Source organism: Ovis aries, chromosome 1, assembly GCF_016772045.2.
Source record: "Ovis aries strain OAR_USU_Benz2616 breed Rambouillet chromosome 1, ARS-UI_Ramb_v3.0, whole genome shotgun sequence".
Lineage (NCBI taxonomy): Eukaryota > Metazoa > Chordata > Mammalia > Artiodactyla > Bovidae > Ovis > Ovis aries.
The window spans coordinates 125,943,751-125,963,285 of NC_056054.1; the positions used below are offsets into that span (position 1 = coordinate 125,943,751).

Consider the following 19,535-nt stretch of genomic DNA (forward strand, 5'->3'; position numbering starts at 1 on the left):
TTGGACATGCCCTTTGTTGTTGCTGTTTAGTCACTAATTCATGTCTGAATCTTTTGCAGCTCCATGAACTGTATATTGCCTGACAGGCTCCTCTTCCAGGAGGAAGAGGAGGATTTTCCAGGCAAGAATACTGGAGTGGGTTGCCATTTCCTTCTCCAGGGGAACTTCCTTACCAAGGGATCAAACCTGTGTCTCCTGAATTAGCACATAGATTTTTTTTTTTTTTTTTTACTGCTGAGCCACCAGAAGTGCCTTTGGCTTCCAAATAAAAGCTACAATTTGGCAGTGGAAGAATGTATTTTCATCATTTAGCACATCAAAAAAGATCTGAGCTTCATAATTAACTCATTGTCTTCTTGTAGACAGTTCCCAAAAAGATTAACAGAGAATTACTCAGTCTTGATATTAGTGAAAATCGCTCAGACATGTCCAACTCTTTGCAACCCCTATACAGTCCATGGAATTCTCTAGGCAGAATACTAAAGTGGGTAGCCTTTCCCTTCTCCAGGAGATCTTCCCAACCCAGGGATCAAACCCAGATCTCCCACATTGCAGGCAGATTCATTACCAGCTGAGCCACAAGGGAAGCCCAAGAATACTGGAGTGGGTAGCCTATCCCTTCTCCAGCAGATCTTCCTGACTCAGGAAGGCAACTGGGGTCTCCTGTGCTGCAGGTGGATTCTTTACCAACTGCGCTATCAGGGAAGCTGGCTCAATCTTAGAGTCCACTGAATTAACAAAACCACACTTCTAAAAAAAAAAAATTCAAAAGAAATGTACATTTCTCAGTTTTCAAAGAATTAATATTCACAGGATATTGTCATTGTTCTATTATTTAACACAGAATGAAATCAATAAAAATACCTGGTTCATATATTTCACAGCATTGTTTCACAATTTTTTGTTCTTAATATTATTGTTCTTGTTCATTCCTTCAGTCATGTCCAACTCTTTGCGATCCCATGGATTGCAGCACAGCAGGCTTCCCTGTCCTTCACCATTTATTGAGCTTGCTCAAACTCATGTCCATTGAGTCAGTGATACCATCCACCCATCTCGTCCTCTGTCCTCCCCTTCTCTTCTGGCCTTCAGTCTTTCCCAGCACCAGGGTCTTTTCTAATGAATTAGTTCTTTGCATCAGGTGGCCAAAGTATTGGAGCTTCAGCTTCAACATCAGTCATTTCAATGATTATTCAGGACTGATTTCTTTTAGGATTGACTGGTTTGATCTCCTTGCTGTCCAAGAGAATCTCAAGTGTCTTTTCCAGCACCACAGTTTAAAACATCAATTCTTCAGCTCTCAGACTTCTTTATGGTATAACTCATACATCCATACATGACTAGTGGAAAAACTATAGCTTTGACTATATGGACATTTGTCGGGAAAGTAATGTCTTTGCTTCTTGATATGCAGTCTAGGTTCCAAGAGGCAGGTGTCTTAATTTCATGGCTGCAGTCAACATCTTCAGCGATTTTGGAGCCCAAGAAACTCAAGTCTCTCACTGTTTCCATTGTTTCCCCATCTATTTGCAAATAAGTGATGGGACTGGATGCCATGATCTTAGCTTTTTGAATGTTGAGCTTTAAGCCAGCTTTTTCACTATCCTCTTTCATTTTCATCAAAAGGCACGTTAGTTCCTCTTTGCTTTCTCCCATAAATGTGGTGTTATAATTTATACAAGAGGTTATTGATATTTCTCCCAGCAATCTTGATTCCAGCTTGTGCCTCATCCAGCCCAACATTTAACATAATGTACTGTAAAAAGCCGCTTGCTGAAAGTGAAAGAGGAGAGTGAAAAAGTTGGCTTAAAACTCAACATTCAGAAAACTAAGATCATGGCATCTGGTCCCATCACTTCATGGCAAATAGATGGGAAAACAGTGGAAGCAGTGTCAGACTTCATTTTTTGGGGCTGCAAAATCACTGCAGATGGTGACTGCAGCCATGAAATTAAAAGATTCTTGCTCCTTGGAAGAAAATTTATGGACAACCTAAACAACATATTCAAAAGCAGAGACATTATTTTACCAACAAAGGTCCGTCTAGTCAAGGCTATGGTTTTTCCAGCGGTCATGTGTGGATGTGAGAGTTGGACTATGAAGAAAGCTGAGTGCTGAAGAATTGATGCATTTGAACTGTGGTGTTGGAGAAGACTCTTGAGAGTCCCTTGGACTGCAAGGAGATCCAACCAGTCCATCCTAAAGGAGATCAGTCCTGGGTGTTATTGGGAGGACTGATGTTGAAGCTGAAGCTCTAATACTTTGGCCACCTCATGGGAAGAGTTGACTCATTGGAAAAGACCCTGATGCTTGGAGGGATTTGGGGCAGGAGTAGTAGGGGAAGACAGAGGATGAGATGGCTGGATGGCATCACAGATTTGGTGGACACGAGTTTAGGTAAACTCCAGGAGTTGGTGATGGACAGGGAGGCCTGGCATGCTGCAATTAATGGGGTAACGGAGTCAGACATGACTGAATGACTGAACTGACTGACTGAACCTTCTCTGTATAGAGGCTAAATAAGCAGGATGGAGTACTCTTTTCCCAATTTTGAACCAGCCCTTTGTTCCAAGTGCAGTTTTAACTGTTGCTTCTGGACCTGCATACAGGTTTCTCAGGGGGCGGGTAAAGTGGTTTGGTATTCTCATCTCTTGAAGAATTTTCCACTGTTTGTTGTGATCCACACAGCCAAAGGCTTCAGCACAGTCACTGAACCAGACGTTATTCTGGAATTCTCTTGCTTTTCCTATGATCCAACAATTCTTGGTAATTTGATCTCTATTTCCTCTGATTTTTTACAACCAGCTTGCACATCTGGAATTTCTCAGTTCACGTACTATTGAAGCCTGGCTTGGAGAATTTTGAGCATTAATTTGCTAGGATGTGAGATGAGTGCAGTTGTGCAGTAGTTTGAACATTCTTTGACCTTTCTTTGTGATTGGAATGAAAACTGACCTTTTCCAGTCCTGTGGCCTCTGCTGAGTTTTCCAAATTTGCTAGCATATTGAGTGCAACACTTTCACAACATCATCTTTTAGCATTTGAAATAGCTCAGCTGGGATTCCATCACTTCCTATAACTTTGTTCTTAGTGATGCTTCCTAAGGCCCTCTTGACTTTGCACTCTGAGTTGGCTGGCTTTAGGTGAGTGACCACACCATCATGGTTATTTTGTTCATTAAGAGCTTTTTTGTATAGTTCTTCTGTGTATTCTTTCCACCTCTTCTTAATCTCTTCCGCTTCTGTTAGGCCCATGCTGTTTTTATTCTTTATTGTGCCCATCTTTGCATGAAATATTACCTTGGTGTCTCTAATTTTCAAGAGATCTCTAGTCTTTCCCACTCTATTGTTTTCCTCTATTTCTTTGTATAGCTCACTTAAGAATGCTGTCTTATCTCTCCTTGCTGTTCTTTGGAATTCTGCATTCAAATGGGTATATGTCTTCCTTTCTTCTTTTTCCTTTAGCTTCTCTCCTTTTCTCAGCTCTTCATAAGGCCTCCTCAGGGAACCCTCTTGCCTTTTTGCATTTCTTTTTCTTGGGGATGGTTTTGATCACCACCTTCTGTACAATGTCATGAACTTACATCCATAGTTCTTCAATCACTCTATTTATCAGATTTAATCCCTTGAATCTATTTGTCACTTCTACTCTATAATCATAAAGGATTTGATTCCATAGTTTCTTCAATTTAAATCTGAACTCATTAATAAGGTGTTCATGATCTGAGCCACAATCAGCTCCCAGTGTCTTTTCTTCTGACAGTATAGAGCCTCTTCATCTTTGGCTGCAAAGAACATAACCAATCTGACTTCAGTATTGACCATCTGGTGATGTACATGTGTAGAGACATCTCTTGTGTTGCTAGAAGTGGGTTTTTGCTATGACCAATGTGTTCTCTTGGCAAAACTCTGTTAGCCTTTTCCTGCTTTACTTTGTACTCCAAGGCCAAACTTGCCTGTTATTCAAGTTGTCTCTTGACTCCCTTCTTTTGCATTCCAGTCCTCTATGATGAAATGGTCATCTTCTTTTGGTGTTAGTTCTAGAAGATCTTATAGGTTTTCATGGAACCATTCAATTTCAGCTTCTTTGGAATTAGTGGTTGTGTTGCAGGAAGGGGAACCCCTTTCAGGGCCCAAAATTGGGTTCTTGTCTAACACTCAGAAATGAATTGTCCAAGGAGACACATGTGCTGACAAAGCAAGTGATTTTATTGGGAAAGGGCACCCAGGTGGAGAGCAGTAGGACAAGGGAACCCAGGAGAACTGCTCTTTCACATGGCTTTACAGTCTCGGGTTTTATGGTGCTGGGATTAGTTTCCAGGTTGTCTTTAGCCAATCATTCTGAATCAGAGTCCTTCCTGGTGGTGCAAGTGGTGGTGTATCTCGTTCAGCCAAAATGGATGCCAGTGAGAAGGATTCTGGGAGGTGGTTGGACATGTGGTATCTCCTTTTGACCTTTCCCGAACTCTCCTGGTTGGCGGTGGCTTATTAGCTCCATATTCCTTACCAGGATCTCCTGCCATAAAACATTCATGTGAATGGTTACTAAAGGGCCTGGGCAGGGTGGGCAGTTTCGGTCAGTGTGCTTCCCCTAACACCTCCCCACTGAGAGACGTCATACTCAAGATACTTCTTGAGAATTTGGGCAAAGGTCTCTTTCTTCTGTAACTTCTTCCTGCTGAGCAAGGGTGTAGGCCTGCCTAGCAGAGCAGAAGTCTTTCTCTACCTGATCTAAGTTGAGGTATATTTTTGCCTGAAACCAGCAATCACCCTTATAATAACAGCAATTTAGTTTGAAACTGTTGGCTTCTCTCAGAGATGAAATAGACAGGGGCCAAACAGGAGACCTAACAGGATGGTCATCTCTGATCCTTGGAAACAGAAGGCAACATTTGGGGTGAGGGCTGCAGGTTTTGTGACTTTGATTGGCTGGTGGTGATGCAACAGAACTGCGCTTCAGGAATCTTGTGCTCATTCTGAAGTTACCATCCTCCACCTGGGTGGGGGCCCCAGTTCTGTAAAAGAACTCAAAGACATCATTATGCATATTTCTTTGAGTGGGAACCAGGACCCTCTCTCAAGGCTGATTGTTCCTCCTCTGTTTCTCTATCCCCTCCCTTCCCTGATTAGCAATTGTTTGAATCCACCCTTTGGACCTCACGGAAGGTCAAGGAGGCTGACTGAAGCCTATATCCTACAGACAGGAAATGGAGAACGCAGAACAGATCTCTACTCCAGAGCCCCACAGAGTCGTGCACATTTTTAATTCAGGGAACTGGACAACTATGACTGTGATAACTTCCTGCCAAAATGGGGCATAGGATTGCCTCAGCTTAGAGAATAGACACTGAATTGGAAGTATTCCTGAGTTCCAAGTCCTAGATCTGAGCCTTATGTGATTAAAATCTCAATCCTTTGGTCTGCCATTTTGGTGTAACAGACCCAATTAGAAGTAGTTGGAGGAATGATAGCTGGAATTTTAATAGACAAAATAAACATTTGTTTTTAGAAGAAGAGACCTGAAACCCAGTCTGGACCTGGCACTTCAGGGAGACTTGTAGCCAGGTAGCCAGTTGCCTAGTTTTATAAAAAGTAAGGCTGCAGTTACTAGCTTCTAGCAGACGTTGTTTTGAGAATGGTGGTATCAAAGCCTGACACAATGCAGAAAACTCAAGTGTTTAGCAATACAAGGTCTAGTCTGAAATTACACCCATTGTATCACCTAGTTATTTCCCAGGATGTCTGAACCATAGCTATTCTATTTTGACTTTTAATTGTAAAATTTTCCTGATTAACCAAAGCAGATGTCACCATTAATGATGCCAGTGTTTCTCTAGGTATGAGAAGATGCAAGAATTGGGACTCATAAAATCTTCTCCTGAAAAGATCTGACTATCTGAAGGCCTGTTCTGGCAGTTTTTCCCAGAGCACAGAGTGTTTCATTCCTGATTTTCACCCTGAACTCCTTTCAGGGGAGTTGAAGGTCAGCAGACGCAATGGTCATGATTTAATCTTTGAAGATGTAGATGGCAAGTATCAGTTTTCAGCTGGCAGAGCCCCTTTTTGCTCATAAACTTAACCGTGATTTCGAGGGGGGCGTTTCATAACCATTTTATCCCACGGTGTCAAGAAAGTCCATTCTCAGGTTTGGCAAAGATTTTTCTGACAGGTCACTCAATGCGCTGTTACTGGAATAGGCCATAAAACAGTATCCAAAATTCTCTGGACCACCTGTCATACAAGCCTCTTGGTCCCATAAAACATTCCCTCTTGTTGCTTCTTTCCATATCTAGAGCTACACTGTTACCATCAACCTTCTCACATGGAACTATACATTATTTTATCAGAGGCCTCAGTCACACATTTGGCAGTGTAAGAAACAGAAATTTTGTAAAACAGGTGAACTACAAATAACATAGCTAGCGGTATTAGTAAAATCATAAGTAAGACTTAATAGATTCCATTAGATATAGCCCAGTATATCCCAGGTCATCTGACTACTCTACTCTGTACGAATCTTTATCTTACAGGGAACTTATATATTGGCACTGTCTATAGGTACATAGCCCAGTTTACTACACTGATAATCCTTCAGTTCAGTTCAGTTGCTCATTCGTGTCCGACTCTTTGTGACCCCATGAATCGCAGCACGCCAGGCCTCCCTGCCCATCACCAACTCCCGGAGTTCACTCAGATCATGTCCATTGAGCCAGTGATGCCATCCAGCCATCTCATCCTCTGTCGTCCCCTTCTCCTCCTGCTCCCAATCCCTGCCACCATCACAGTCTTTTCCAATGAGTCAACACTTCACATGAGGTGGCCAAAGTACTGGAGTTTCAGCTTTAGCATCATTCCTCCCAAAGAAATCCCAGGGTTGATCTCCTTCAGAATGGACTGGTTGGATCTCCTTGCAGTCCAAGGGACTCTCAAGAGTTTTCTCCAACGCCACTGTTCAAAAGCATCAATTCTTCAGGCACTCAGCCTTCTTCACAGTCCAACTCTCACATTCATAAATGACCACAGGAAAAACCATAGCCTTGACTAGACAGACCTTAGTCGGCAAAGTAATGTCTCTGCTTTTGAATATACTATCTAGGTTGGTCATAACTTTTCTTCCAAAGAGTAAGCGTCTTTTAATTTCATGGCTGCAATCACCATCTGCAGTGATTTTGGAGCCCCCCAAAATAAAGTCTGACACTGTTTTCCCTGTTTCCCCATCTATTTCCCATGAAGTTATGGGACCGGATGCCATGATCTTCGTTTTCTGAATGTTGAGCTTTAAGCCAACTTTTTCACTCTCCACTTTCACTTTCATCAAGAGGCTTTTTAGCTCCTCTTCACTTTCTGCCATAAGGGTGGTGTCATCTGCATATCTGAGGTTATTGATATTCCTCCCAGCAATCTTGATTATCCTTAGTATGATTTAATTGTTTCCAACATAGAGGAGACTTTAAACCTAAATTACCATAGCCTGGTGTTATCTATATAAGTCCATCCCATAACTGTAGGAGATTTTTCTCTTTGCTGAAACCTTGCTTTTTGCTCTGATTTAGCTTGAGTAATAGAAGAAAGCTCCAATTTATGGCCAAGTCAGAGCAGGCATTATTAATTGTCCAGGTGAGCAGATCCCATCTAGTAATATCAATAATGACCTGAATATGACTATAATTTTTTTTAAGTAAATTTTCTCAGGGCCAACAGGTTAGAGCCTTGTAGTGGAGAAATATACCAAGGTAACCCTGAACTAGGCACAAGCAATTGGCCACAGACCCAACAATTGGATAGATTTCTAAAACTAGCACAGGATCAGGCCTATGACAGAAAAGCATTTGATTTATATGCAAAGGTCTAACAAGTCAAGAAGGCATTATAAATGATCATAAGAATTAGGCCCAGCATCTTGGGCAAGCTGTCTACCTCTGATGTCATTGTCTTCTCATCCTGGTGTAGGGTAGTTTCTCCTCTGTTTGAGCATCATTTTAAGGTGAGATCAGGTCAGCTCTCTTCTCTATACACCAGTCCAGTGTAGAGGCCTTTGGAAGTGGGAATTAATGTAAAAGTCAATTTCCCTTCAGTTTCATTGTGCATGAGCTAGTTAAGAGTACCTGAAAAAGGAGTCCTTCCATCCAGGTTGGAGATAGTCCCTTAAATTATGTCTTCTTCCAGTCCTGGTTGCAGGTCATGAGGTGACTGATCTTCATCTAAAGATAAATTACTGAGATAAGCTTCAGAAACAAACTTAGTGTGTTCTTTAAGAATTCAATTAAATCTTACATTAATATCACATAACACCAAAGAACTATCCAAGAAATGAGTCTTACTAGATGTAGATCTCCATTAACAAACTGGGATTTAACCTTTATTGAAACATCTTTTTCCCCTAAAATTATCCTCATTTTATCAAATATAACCAAATTAAGGCTAGTTTCTTTGCAAAATAGGCCTACTCATACTAATTTTGGCCAGATGATTTATATAACCATAATTGATCATAGACTTTTTATTTTGCTGAAATATTTATAGAGTCTAGATTGAACTTTTAAAATAAAACAGAACTTGGAAACTCACACCTTATCACAGATTTCACCTAACAAATCTGGGTGAATTCTTCCCTTTCTAAGGTCTCAAAAATTCCTTGAGATTTTTGTACCTGTTATGAGATAAACTTCCTAATTCATTTGACAAACTTACTGGAAACCTAAGAGTTTCCAATTTCTGGAGGAGTCAGATAGAAAGAAAATATAATTGTTTTGTTTCTAATGTATAATTTTACCAAATTATTGTCATAATTAGTTTGAGAGGAAGGTTTTCCCTACTCTAGGAAAGTATAAGATTCAAACCCATAATTTTTCAGATAGAAACCATAAAAGTTAGAAGCATATTTGCTGGCTCATTCAGTCCTTTGTTAACTTTTGTGAAGTCGTCAGGTTTTTGATTAGAATACCAGGACATATCGGAATGTTAAGAACTCCATATAATTTCTAGGATATCTATATTAGTAATTCAAAGGACTGAATGAGCCAGCAAATATGCTTATAACTTTTATGGTTTCTATCTGAAAAATTATGGGTTTGAATCTCATACTTTCCTAGAGTAGGGAAAACCTTCCTCTCAAACTAATTATGACAATAATTTGGTAAAATTATACATTAGAAACATGAGTAATAATACTCATTTGATAATATTTTTTCATGTAATTTAACCAACAAAAAAAGCACAGTTAGTTTAATATCTCTCTTTGGGATGTTTCAAGGGTCCTCTGAAGCACCCCAAAGTTAGCTAGAGGTCAAAGGAACTTCAGAAGAATTCTATTTAGGAAGTTTTGTTTCCCAAAAAAAATCAATTAAAAGGGTTTAAAACATTTGGTCAGATTTAGTCAATGTTCCAGAGAAGGCGATGGCACCCCACTCCAGTACTCTTGCCCGGAACATCCCATGGACGGAGGAGTTTTGTAGGCTGAAGTCCATGGGGTCGCTAAGAGTTGGACACGACTGAGCAACTTCACTTTCACTTTTTACTTTCATGCATGGAGAAGGAAATGGCAACCCACTCTTACCTGGAGAATCCAAGGAACGGGGGGGCCTGGTGGGCTGCCACCTATGGGGTCGCACAGAGTCGGATACGACTGAAGCGACTTAGCAGCAGCAGTCAATGTTGATGGGTGTATCATTTAGCTTGTTGATATGTCTCAATGGGCATTTTATAGATTTTTGAGCATAAATACCAGTGATAATTTCTAAAACCCTTGCTTTCTTAGGACACTTTAGGATGGCAACAAACATTATTAATTTATAGTCCCAAATCTCTAGTTTTTTTTGTAAAAGGAAATTAGTGTTTAGTACTAAATGTTTCAAAATCTTATTTTATTTTGAAAATGACCTAACTATTCAATAGACCTCCAACACTTATTTCAGCCCAACTCTTAGAAATTCAAGTTACCCCAATCTGGAAAAACTATTTTAATCAGACATTTCTAAAGGATAATTATTCTTAATAGAGTTTATCTAAAAGTTCATGTGTCATTTACTTTTTTTTAGAAGTTTTTCACTTGAGGTAATTTCCTGGTTGACAAACTTGTAACAGATATGATTATATTTAACTTATATTAAACCTAGGCACGATGAAAATATTCTACTTAATGTTAATTACTCGAAGACATGTCTATATTAGATAGGTCAACAAACAAACAGTCAGTTCAGTTCAGTTCAGTCACTCGGTCGTGTCTGACTCTTTGCGACCCCATGAATCACAGCATGCCAGGCCTCCCTGTCCATCACCAACTCCAAGAGTTCACTCAGACTCATGTCCATCGAGTCAGTGATGCCATCCAACCATCTCATCCTCTGTCGTCCCCTCCTTCTCCTCCTGCCCCCAAGCTCTCCCAGCATCAGAGTCTTTTCCAATGAGTCAACTCTTCTCATGAGGTGGCCAAAGTACTGGAGTTTCAGCTTTAGCATCATTCCTTCCAAAGAAATCCCAGGGTTGATCTCCTTCAGAATGGACTGGTTGGATCTCCTTGGAAGGGAGAGGGACTCTCAAGAGTCTTCTCCAACACCACAGTTCAAAAGCATCAATTCTTCGGCGCTCAGCTTTCTTCACAGTCCAACTCTTACATCCATACATGACCACTGGAAAACCATAGCCTTGACTAGACGGACCTTAGTCGGCAAAGTAATGTCTCTGCTTTTGAATATGCTATCTAGGTTGGTCATAACTTTTCTTCCAAGGAGTAAGAAAACGTCTTTTAATTTCATGACTGCAGTCACCATCTGCAGTGATTTTGGAGCCCAAAAGAATCAAATCTGACACTGTTTCCCCATCTATTTCCCATGAAGTGATGGGACCGGATGCCATGATCTTCATTTTCTGAATGTTGAGCTTTAAGCCAACTTTTTCACTCTCCTCTTTTACTTTCATCAAGAGGCTTTTTAGTTCCTCTTCACTTTCTGCCATAAGGGTGGTGTCATCTGCATACCTGAGGTTATTGATATTTCTCCCGGCAATCTTGATTCCAGCTTGTATTTCTTCCAGTCCAGCGTTTCTCATGATGTACTCTTCATACAAGTTAAATAAGCAGGGTGACAATATACAGCCTTGATATACTCCTTTTCCTATTTGGAACCAGTCTGTTGTTCCATGTCCAGTTCTAACTGTTGCTTCCTGACCTGCATACAAATTTCTCAAGAGGCAGGTTAGGTGGTCTGGTATTCCCTCTCTCAGAATTTTCCACAGTTTATTGTGATCCATACAGTCAAAGGCTTTGGCATAGTCAATAAAGCAGAAATAGATGTTTTTCTGGAACTCTCTTGCTTTTTCCATGATCCAGTGGATGTTGGCAATTTGATCTCTGGTTCCTCTGTCTTTTCTAAAACCAGCTTGAACATCAGGAAGTTCATGGTTCACGTATTGCTGAAGCCTGGCTTGGAGAATTTTGAGCATTACTTTACTAGCATGTGAGATGAGTGCAATTGTGCGGTAGTTTGAGCATTCTTTGGCATTGCCTTTCTTTGGGATTGGAATGAAAACTGACCTTTTCCAGTCCTGCGGCCACTGCTGAGTTGTCCAAATTTGCTGGCATATTGAGTGCAGCACTTTCACAGCATCATCTTTCAGGATTTGAGACAGCTCAACTGCAATTCCATTACCTCCACTAGCTTTGTTCGTAGTGATGCTTTCTAAGGCCCACTTGACTTCACATTCCAGGATGTCTGGCTCTAGATGAGTGATCTCATCATCGTGTTTATCTGGGTCATGATGATCTTTTTGTACAGTTCTTCTGTGTATTCTTGCCACCTCTTCTTAATATCTTCTGCTTCTGTTTGGTCCATACCATTTCTGTCCTTTATCAAGCCCATCTTTGCATGAAATGTTCCCTTGGTATCTCTAATTTTCTTGAAGAGATCTCTAGTCTTTCCCATTCTGTTGTTTTCCTCTATTTCTTTGCACTGATTGCTGAAGAAGGCTTTCTTATCTCTTCTTACTATTCTCTGAAACTCTGCATTCAGATGCTTATATCTTTCCTTTTCTCCTTTGTTTTTCACCTCTCTTCTTTTCACAGCTATTTGTAAGGCCTCCCCAGACAGCCATTTTGCTTTTTTGCATTTCTTTTCCATGGGGATGGTCTTGATCCCTGTCTCCTGTACAGTGTCACAAACATCATTCCATAGTTCATCAGGCACTCTATCTATCAGATCTTGTAGGAGATATCCAGAGATTACAAGTGAAATGACATAAAACAACAAGACACACATACAAGAGACAGACACACTCTGGCCAGAGGAAAAATAATAACTGCGCAAGCAAGCAGGCTCATGGTTTATTTTTATGTAGCCCCCCTGGGCAGAATTCCAGACTGTATGACCAAACTTGTTCAGTACAGCGCATGTGCATAAATTTTATCATACAGCAAAAGGGAGTGAAATTCCAGCCTACTGCAGAGTCTGTCCAGAGCCGTTATCACAAGAAGGGAATGTTCCCTTATTCGCAAGGGACCATTAATCTCAAGGCTGTGTCCATCTTCTTGGCAGAACATCTTGTTTGCAAGCAGTATATCTTCACTTTTTCCCTATTGTGGCTGCATTAACCCTTCATCTCTCCCTTTTTTAATTTTATTTAAGCCCTCAAGACATTTGTATTGATGCTCTGTAGAGCAAGGCGTAAAGCTGTAGGCGGCCAACCTCCAGCCTCGCCAGCCTCTCTTGCGGCTGTGCCTGTCTTAGTTTGCCCTCCTCTGAGGGTCTTACTTGTCATTGGCTATCCGGCCACCTCTTAGGGGCTAGGCGGAATCTCTCTAGATGATGGGCATCTAGAACTCTTTTTATTTATATGTCTCGGTTAATTTCTTGAAGGGCTCATGTTAAATGGTACAGGTGTTATACAAAACTGAGAAGAATTCCAATCACATTTCAACACACTTCGTGTAGATAAAACAGCTAATTGATCTCCAAGCCAGGAAACGGTGTGTTGAAGATTGAGCACATCGGTAGCAAATTGTGCATCCACATCTCGCTGTTGTTGCCATAACAAATGAGAGTCTTTATGCCAGTCCTGAACAAAATCAACTGTTTGAATCCCTTGGTGTAACGTGAGGCCTGCTATCGCTGCTGTTGCAGTTACTGACGCAACTGCTAGAGTCAAAGCAATGACCATACCAAGCATGCGTCGAGATCGATGTAGCAAAGTCTGTACAGTGGTTACTAGATGAGAGACAGCAAAAGAATCTGACCATGGCCTAGTTAACTTATAGGCAACCATACTTCTGTCCAAGCTTTAACAATTACTAACGAAAAATTAGAGTTATAGGCTCATCTTTCAAATTCTTCCCACCAAGACTGATTTACACATTGAGTTAGATTACAGTAATCACATGACACAGACCCCACAGTATCATTCCAGATCCAATTCCCATATAACAATGCAAAAGGATATTTTACACATGCCATTGCGGAATAAGATCTATTAACATGTAAATTAACATGAAATGGACCCTAAGAGTCACCACTATCCATAGTATAGTTTCCTGACCAAAACAGTAAGATTATCAGAAACTGCCCATAGTTTCCAAATATCCCCTTGAATGTGTGGATATCCCTGCAATTGTAATTGAGGAGTGACAAGTGCAAATTGCTGCCATTTAATTGTTTTATTACCATTGCCCATCAAAGTGCTATTTGCACGATGCCACTTAAGAGATTTATTTGATCATTTTTCTAAGAATTACCCATAATCTGGACTCCAATCTACAATGATAGACCCAGAATAATTCATGACTTTAAAGGGTCGATGACCTTGGCAACGTTCCCATTCCAAAGATTCTAGAGAAGGAGCAAAAAAAGTTAACAGGACATAGTGACATATGTATTCCATTATGAATGCCAATCGGTTCTGTTGAGGTGTTAAAGCCCCTGGTGGAAACAAGCACAGTAAAAGTAGCAAAATGATAATTATTGTATTTTACCCCCTATGTATTATAGGAATGATGAGAATGTTCTTTGGTGGACAGACAAAAGGGGTGCCCTCCTATGCACAAAGGAATACCTTCCATTGCAATTGTCAAATTACTAATATTATATTGTTGTTTATGATGAGATAGTTGTTCTATTCCCCCACAAGCTGGTGGGGGAAGGAAGGCAGTCTCATTAGTGCATACCTGCGCTTTTGGTTCCCCCCAGGAAATTACTCTTACTAATGGGGGATTAGGTATACATGCCCAATATGTATGATTACTTGCCGATACACCGATTACCTGACATGTTACCACCGCCATCATGGCAAGCAAAAGATTGGTAGGATTCAGAGGTTGTCCTGCTTTCATTAACGTTTTTTCTGCTTCCTGGGTCAACTTTTTCATTTGACCCCACGTAGGAGGTGTTGCTTCCCTTGTACGAAAAATAAAGCTCCTCTGCATAGTAAGCTCTTCAAATTTTTGAACAAAGGGATCAGCCATTGTTGATTTTGATTCATCTCACTGGGGTCCAAAACCTGTAATTATTAACACAAATGAAAGCATACCCTCATCCCAGATATATTAATGATGTTGGGATCCAGCCTTTCTCTTTATCTTTACACCAAATTGGCGTATTCAAGATCTTCTTGTCTTCTTTTTTCCCTTGAAAATGCAACTCTGCTGCTGATAGATTTCCCTTGCTCCAAATATTCAAAAAATTTAGGGTAAGTAAGATTTTATTCAAAATGTCTTTAGGTTTCATAAATCTCTCCTGTTCCCCCTTTTTTATTTTTTCAAGATATTCACACAAGGTATGATTAGCTCTTTCAATGATAGTTTTCCTTTGAGTATTATAAGGAATACCAAAAGTATGAGTTATATGGTATTGGGATAAAAAGTGAGCTAATTTTGCGGATTGGTAGGCAGGTGCATTATCAGTTTTCAATTCAATTTGTAATCCCATAACTGCAAAACAAGATAACAAATGAGTAATAACAGCGTCAGCCTTTTCAGAATGTAATGCAGTGGCCCATTGAAAACGTGTATACATATCTATAGTATGATGCACATATTTTTGTTGTCCGAAAGAAGAAATGTAAATTACATCCATTTGCCATATTTGATCTGCTTGTTGTCCTCTTACGTTGACACCTGGTGAGGTAAACAGTAAAGCAAAGGGTGCACATATGGAACAAGAACAAACAATATTTTGAGCTTGTTTTCGAGTAATAGCATGAGATTTTTGTAACCCTTTGGAATTGGTATGCTGTAAGAGATGTTCTTGTTTTGCTGCTTCTATAGGATAAAGTAAGGCATCAATTGTAGTATTTTTATTTGCATCTGTAAAAATAGTGGGTCCCTTAATTGGAACATCTGAAATTGGGGATTGAGATATCATAGAGTTAGTCTGGAGAAAATCAATCAATTTAGATGACGGATAGTGATTAGAAAACGAACCAGGAAATGAGGCAAGAGAAATTTGCCAGTTTTCATTAAATTGTAAACATCGAGATATTTGAGCAGTTGTTAATTGAGTAACAATCTGGTATGGTTCATATCATGACAATTGTAAAATACGATGGCGACCTTTCTGTATAAGGAAGGCTAATTTATCCATATATGTAGTCAATTTTTTGGAAAAGCTGTTAGGTAAGAAAATCCAACCTATTAATCCTTTTTCTTGAGCAATTACACCAGATGGAGAATAAGGGGTATGAAATGTTATAAAGGAAATAGGTTGAGACTCATGTAAGTCAGTCAAAAAACTGTCATTTAGTCGTTGCTCAACAAATTGAAGTTCCTGTAAAGCCAATGGGGTTAAAGTTCAGGGGCTATCCAGAGCTATATCTCCCTCTAAAGTAGAAAACAAATGTCATAATTGATAAGTAGGAATCCTAAGTACCTGGCATAGCCAATGATATCTCCCAATAACTTTTGAAAATCATTTAAAGTTTTGAGGTGGTCTCTTCTAATTTGCAACTTGTACTTTTAGAAAGAATTCATCATGTTCAACAATATTAGGAACTACTAATAGGAGATCATCCATATAATTGGGGTATTCTTGAAGGAGGGATTGTAAAGAGCGAGCTATGAATTCTTAACATAAAGTAGGACTATTTGTCATTCCCTGTGGTAAGACTGTCCATTGATAATGCTTAACAGGCTGAGCATGATTAAGAACAGGAATTGTAAAAGCAAATTTATCTCTATCTTGTAATTGTAGGGGAATGGCAAAAAAACAGTCCTTAAGATCTAGCACCATTAAGGACCAGTTCTGAGGAATAAGAGCTGGAGAGGGGAGTCCCAACTGTAATGCTTCCATAGGTTCAATACACTTATTAATTTCTCATAAATCAGTTAACATTTTCCTCTTTTAAATTTCTTTTTTACACAAAAACAGGAGAATTCCAGGGAGAGGTAGAGGGCTATATATGACCAAGTTGGAGTTATTCTTGTACTAATTGTTTTAATGCCTCGAGCTTCATTTGTGGTAATGGCCACTGTTCAACCCATTTTGGAGTATTAGTTAACCATTTTAATGGGAGTGCTCAAGGAATTTGAGCAGTGGCTACTAGTTTTCCAGTGGAATGGTTATAAAAGCCCCCAAAGGAGAGAGAAGATCTCTTCCCCAAATATTAATAGGTATGTTTACAATATAAAAGGCAACAGATATTGATCTTCCATTATGGAATTGGTATTGCAAGGGACGGGTACTCTTCCAGACATCTGTAATAGAGCCCAGTCCCATCAGCATTAGAGGGCTTTTTTCTTTCTTCTTTTCTAATCTTGGGGCCATTGTTGAGAAGAAATAACTGAAACATTTGCCCCTGTGTCTATTAGTCCCTCAAAGCTTTTTCCTTGTATAATCAAGGAGAGAACAGGGCGAGAATCTTTGATAAGCATTTCCCAAAATATATGTTGCCCAGTACTTCCAAATCCTCCTGTTCGTTCATTAGGAAGAGCCAAAAAGGGATGATAAGGTAGGAGAAGTATTTGAGCAATACGTTCCTCAGCTAACAATGAAAGCATGGTAGAAGTAGAAGCCATAATCAAAATTTCCCCAATATAGTCGGAGTCTATTACCCCAGGAATTATGGTTAGACTTCTCAAAGCTGCACTGCTACGGCCTAATATTAAGCCAAAGGTGCCTTTAGGCAGTGGTCCAAATACATTTGTTTTTAATTTGTAAATGCCTCCTCCTGGTGACAAAAGAACATTCTCAGCTAGTGGCAAATCAGCAGTAGCACTCCCTGAAGTAGCAGACCGCAAGTCTGAAATCATCATTTGAGGTCCTTTTAATGAGGCATTGACTGGTAACTGTTGTTGGGAGGGAACAGGGTTGGGGTATGCGGGATGGCAGGAGGACAGAGAGGAAAAGTCCCCGGTATACTTTTGCATTCAGTATTTGCATTTTCAAATGCTAAAGTTTGTAATAATATCTCTGCAATTTCATCCCTCCCTATAGCTCATTCCATAGCTACTCTCAATCTTGCGAGAAAATCAGTATATGGGTCATTGGGGCCTTGTATTATCTTAACAAAGGAGGGCTGGGTGTGGTCAGTAGGCACCACATGACGCCATGCTTGTAAAAAGACCTGGTGGACTTGTTGTAAGTCCTGATCAGAGTACTGAGCCTGTTCTCTTAAAGCCTGATAATGGCCCTCTCCCATTAATTTATTATCGAGACGACCAGGGGGACTCTGTCCTTCATTAATCTGAGCCTGCTTTCTAGCTTCTTCTTCCCACCAGCTACGAAGTTGCAACCATTGAGAGCTCTCCAAGACAGCTTGGGCAATAGATTCCCAATCTAATGGAATGATTAATTTGCCTTTTCCCAATGATTCTAGCATAGCCAAAACAAAGGGAGATTGAGGACCGTATTGCGCTACTGCAGCTTTAAGATCTTTAAAAAATTTGTATTCCAAAGGAGTGTATTGAATATTTATCGCATTGTCATTTTGCTGTCACTGGATGGAAAATAACTGTGGAGGATCGATAAAACCACTAGGGGGAGCAGGCGAGTCATCATCATGAAGCATAGGCAAAGGAAAGGAGAACTGATAATGCTCCTTGCCCACATCGGGTGGATCAACCGCAGTGGGGAAAAGAGAAGCATAAGGAGGAGCAGAAGGCGCAGATTTTTTCTCCCTACAGGATCTCTACCATTCCCGAAATAGATGGGTCATTTCTTTAATCTCTTTACCCTCCTCTGACAAAACCAAAGAAGCCTCTGAATCTGATTCTGAACTGTCAGATATTTCACCATTTCCAGAAGGAGGCTTACTTGTATCCTTACCTTCAGGCAATGCAGAAACCCCACCAACGTTTGGCATATCCTCATAAATTGTTTCTTCCTTCATTGAAGCATTAGATTTAGTCTCATTATCAGTAGATAGCAAAGTCAAAGCCTGTGTTATAGCATTACATAAAGTCCATAACTTCAAAGGGATCACATTACCCTTCTGATGTTGCTTTCTCAATTTTTTTCTTTTTTGGAATTATTTTCTATTCCTTCAAGTTTAACTGTAACTTAGTTTGATATTGAAACCAATGACAATATTGCTCCACCAAGCGAAAGAGCTCACTCAATCGACGAGTCAAGGCCTTAACGCCTATGGAGTGGAGAAGTCCTTTGACTAACTCCATATACATGAATTCCCTTAGCAATTCTCCATGATTTTCTGAAAGTTCCCCTGCTAGGGTAAGGAATTCCCCATGATTTTCCCGAAAGTTCCCCTGCTATGGATTTAAAATCCCCCTGGGGTTACTCACCCTTTCGGTTTCACTCGAGCCCCACGTTGGGCGCCAGATGTAGGAGATTTCTGGAGATTACAAGTGAAATGACCTAAAACAACAAGACACACATACAAGAGACAGACACACTCTGGCCAGAGGAAAAATAATAATTGCGCAAGGAAGCAGGCTCATGGTTTATTTTTATGTAGCCCCCCCCCCGGGCAGAATTCCAGACTGTATGACCAAACTTGTTCAGTACAGCGCATGTGCATAAATGTTATCATACAGCAAAAGGGAGTGAAATTCCAGCCTACTGCAGAGTCTATCCAGAGCCCTTATCACAAGAAGGGAATGTTCCCTTGTTTGCAAGGGACCATTAATCTCAAGGCTGTGTCCATCTTCTTGGCAGAACATCTTGTTTGCAAGCAGTACATCTCCACTTTTTCCCTATTGTGGTCGCATTAACCCTTCAGATCTAGGCCCTTAAATATCTTTCTCACTTCCACTGTATAATCTTAAGGGATTTGATTTAGGTCATACCTGAATGGTCTAGTGGCTTTCCCTACTTTCTTCAATTTGAGTCTGAATTTGGTGATAAGGAGTTCATGATCTGAGCCACAGTCAGCTCCTGGTCTTGTTTTTGTTGACTGTATAGAGCTTCTCCATCTTTGGCTGCAAAGAAGATAATCAATCTGATTTCGGTGTTGACCATCTGGTGATGTACGTGTGTAGAGTCTTCTCTTGTGTTGTTGGAAGAGGGTGTTTGCTATGACCAGTGCATTTTCTTGGCAAAACTCTATTAGTCTTTGCCCTGCTTCATTCCACATTCCAAGGCCAAATTTGCCTGTTACTCC

General features: G+C 40.2%; 1 long non-coding RNA gene across 4 annotated transcripts; it reads right to left on the reverse strand.

The window, feature by feature from the left end:
• Nucleotides 1–4,187: 4,187 nt before the first annotated feature.
• LOC121816173 (uncharacterized) lies at nucleotides 4,188–18,831 on the reverse strand. 4 transcript variants are annotated; one of them, XR_006055626.2, is made up of 4 exons: nucleotides 18,718–18,831; nucleotides 14,245–14,480; nucleotides 7,917–8,200; nucleotides 4,188–4,515 (listed from the first exon to the last, which is right to left on the reverse strand). It is a non-coding gene; the product is annotated as an uncharacterized LOC121816173 (long non-coding RNA). The 4 variants fall into 4 exon arrangements; XR_009597794.1 differs by adding an exon at nucleotides 18,242–18,353 and having other exon boundaries at nucleotides 7,917–14,480; XR_009597792.1 differs by having other exon boundaries at nucleotides 7,917–14,480.
• Nucleotides 18,832–19,535: the final 704 nt, after the last annotated feature.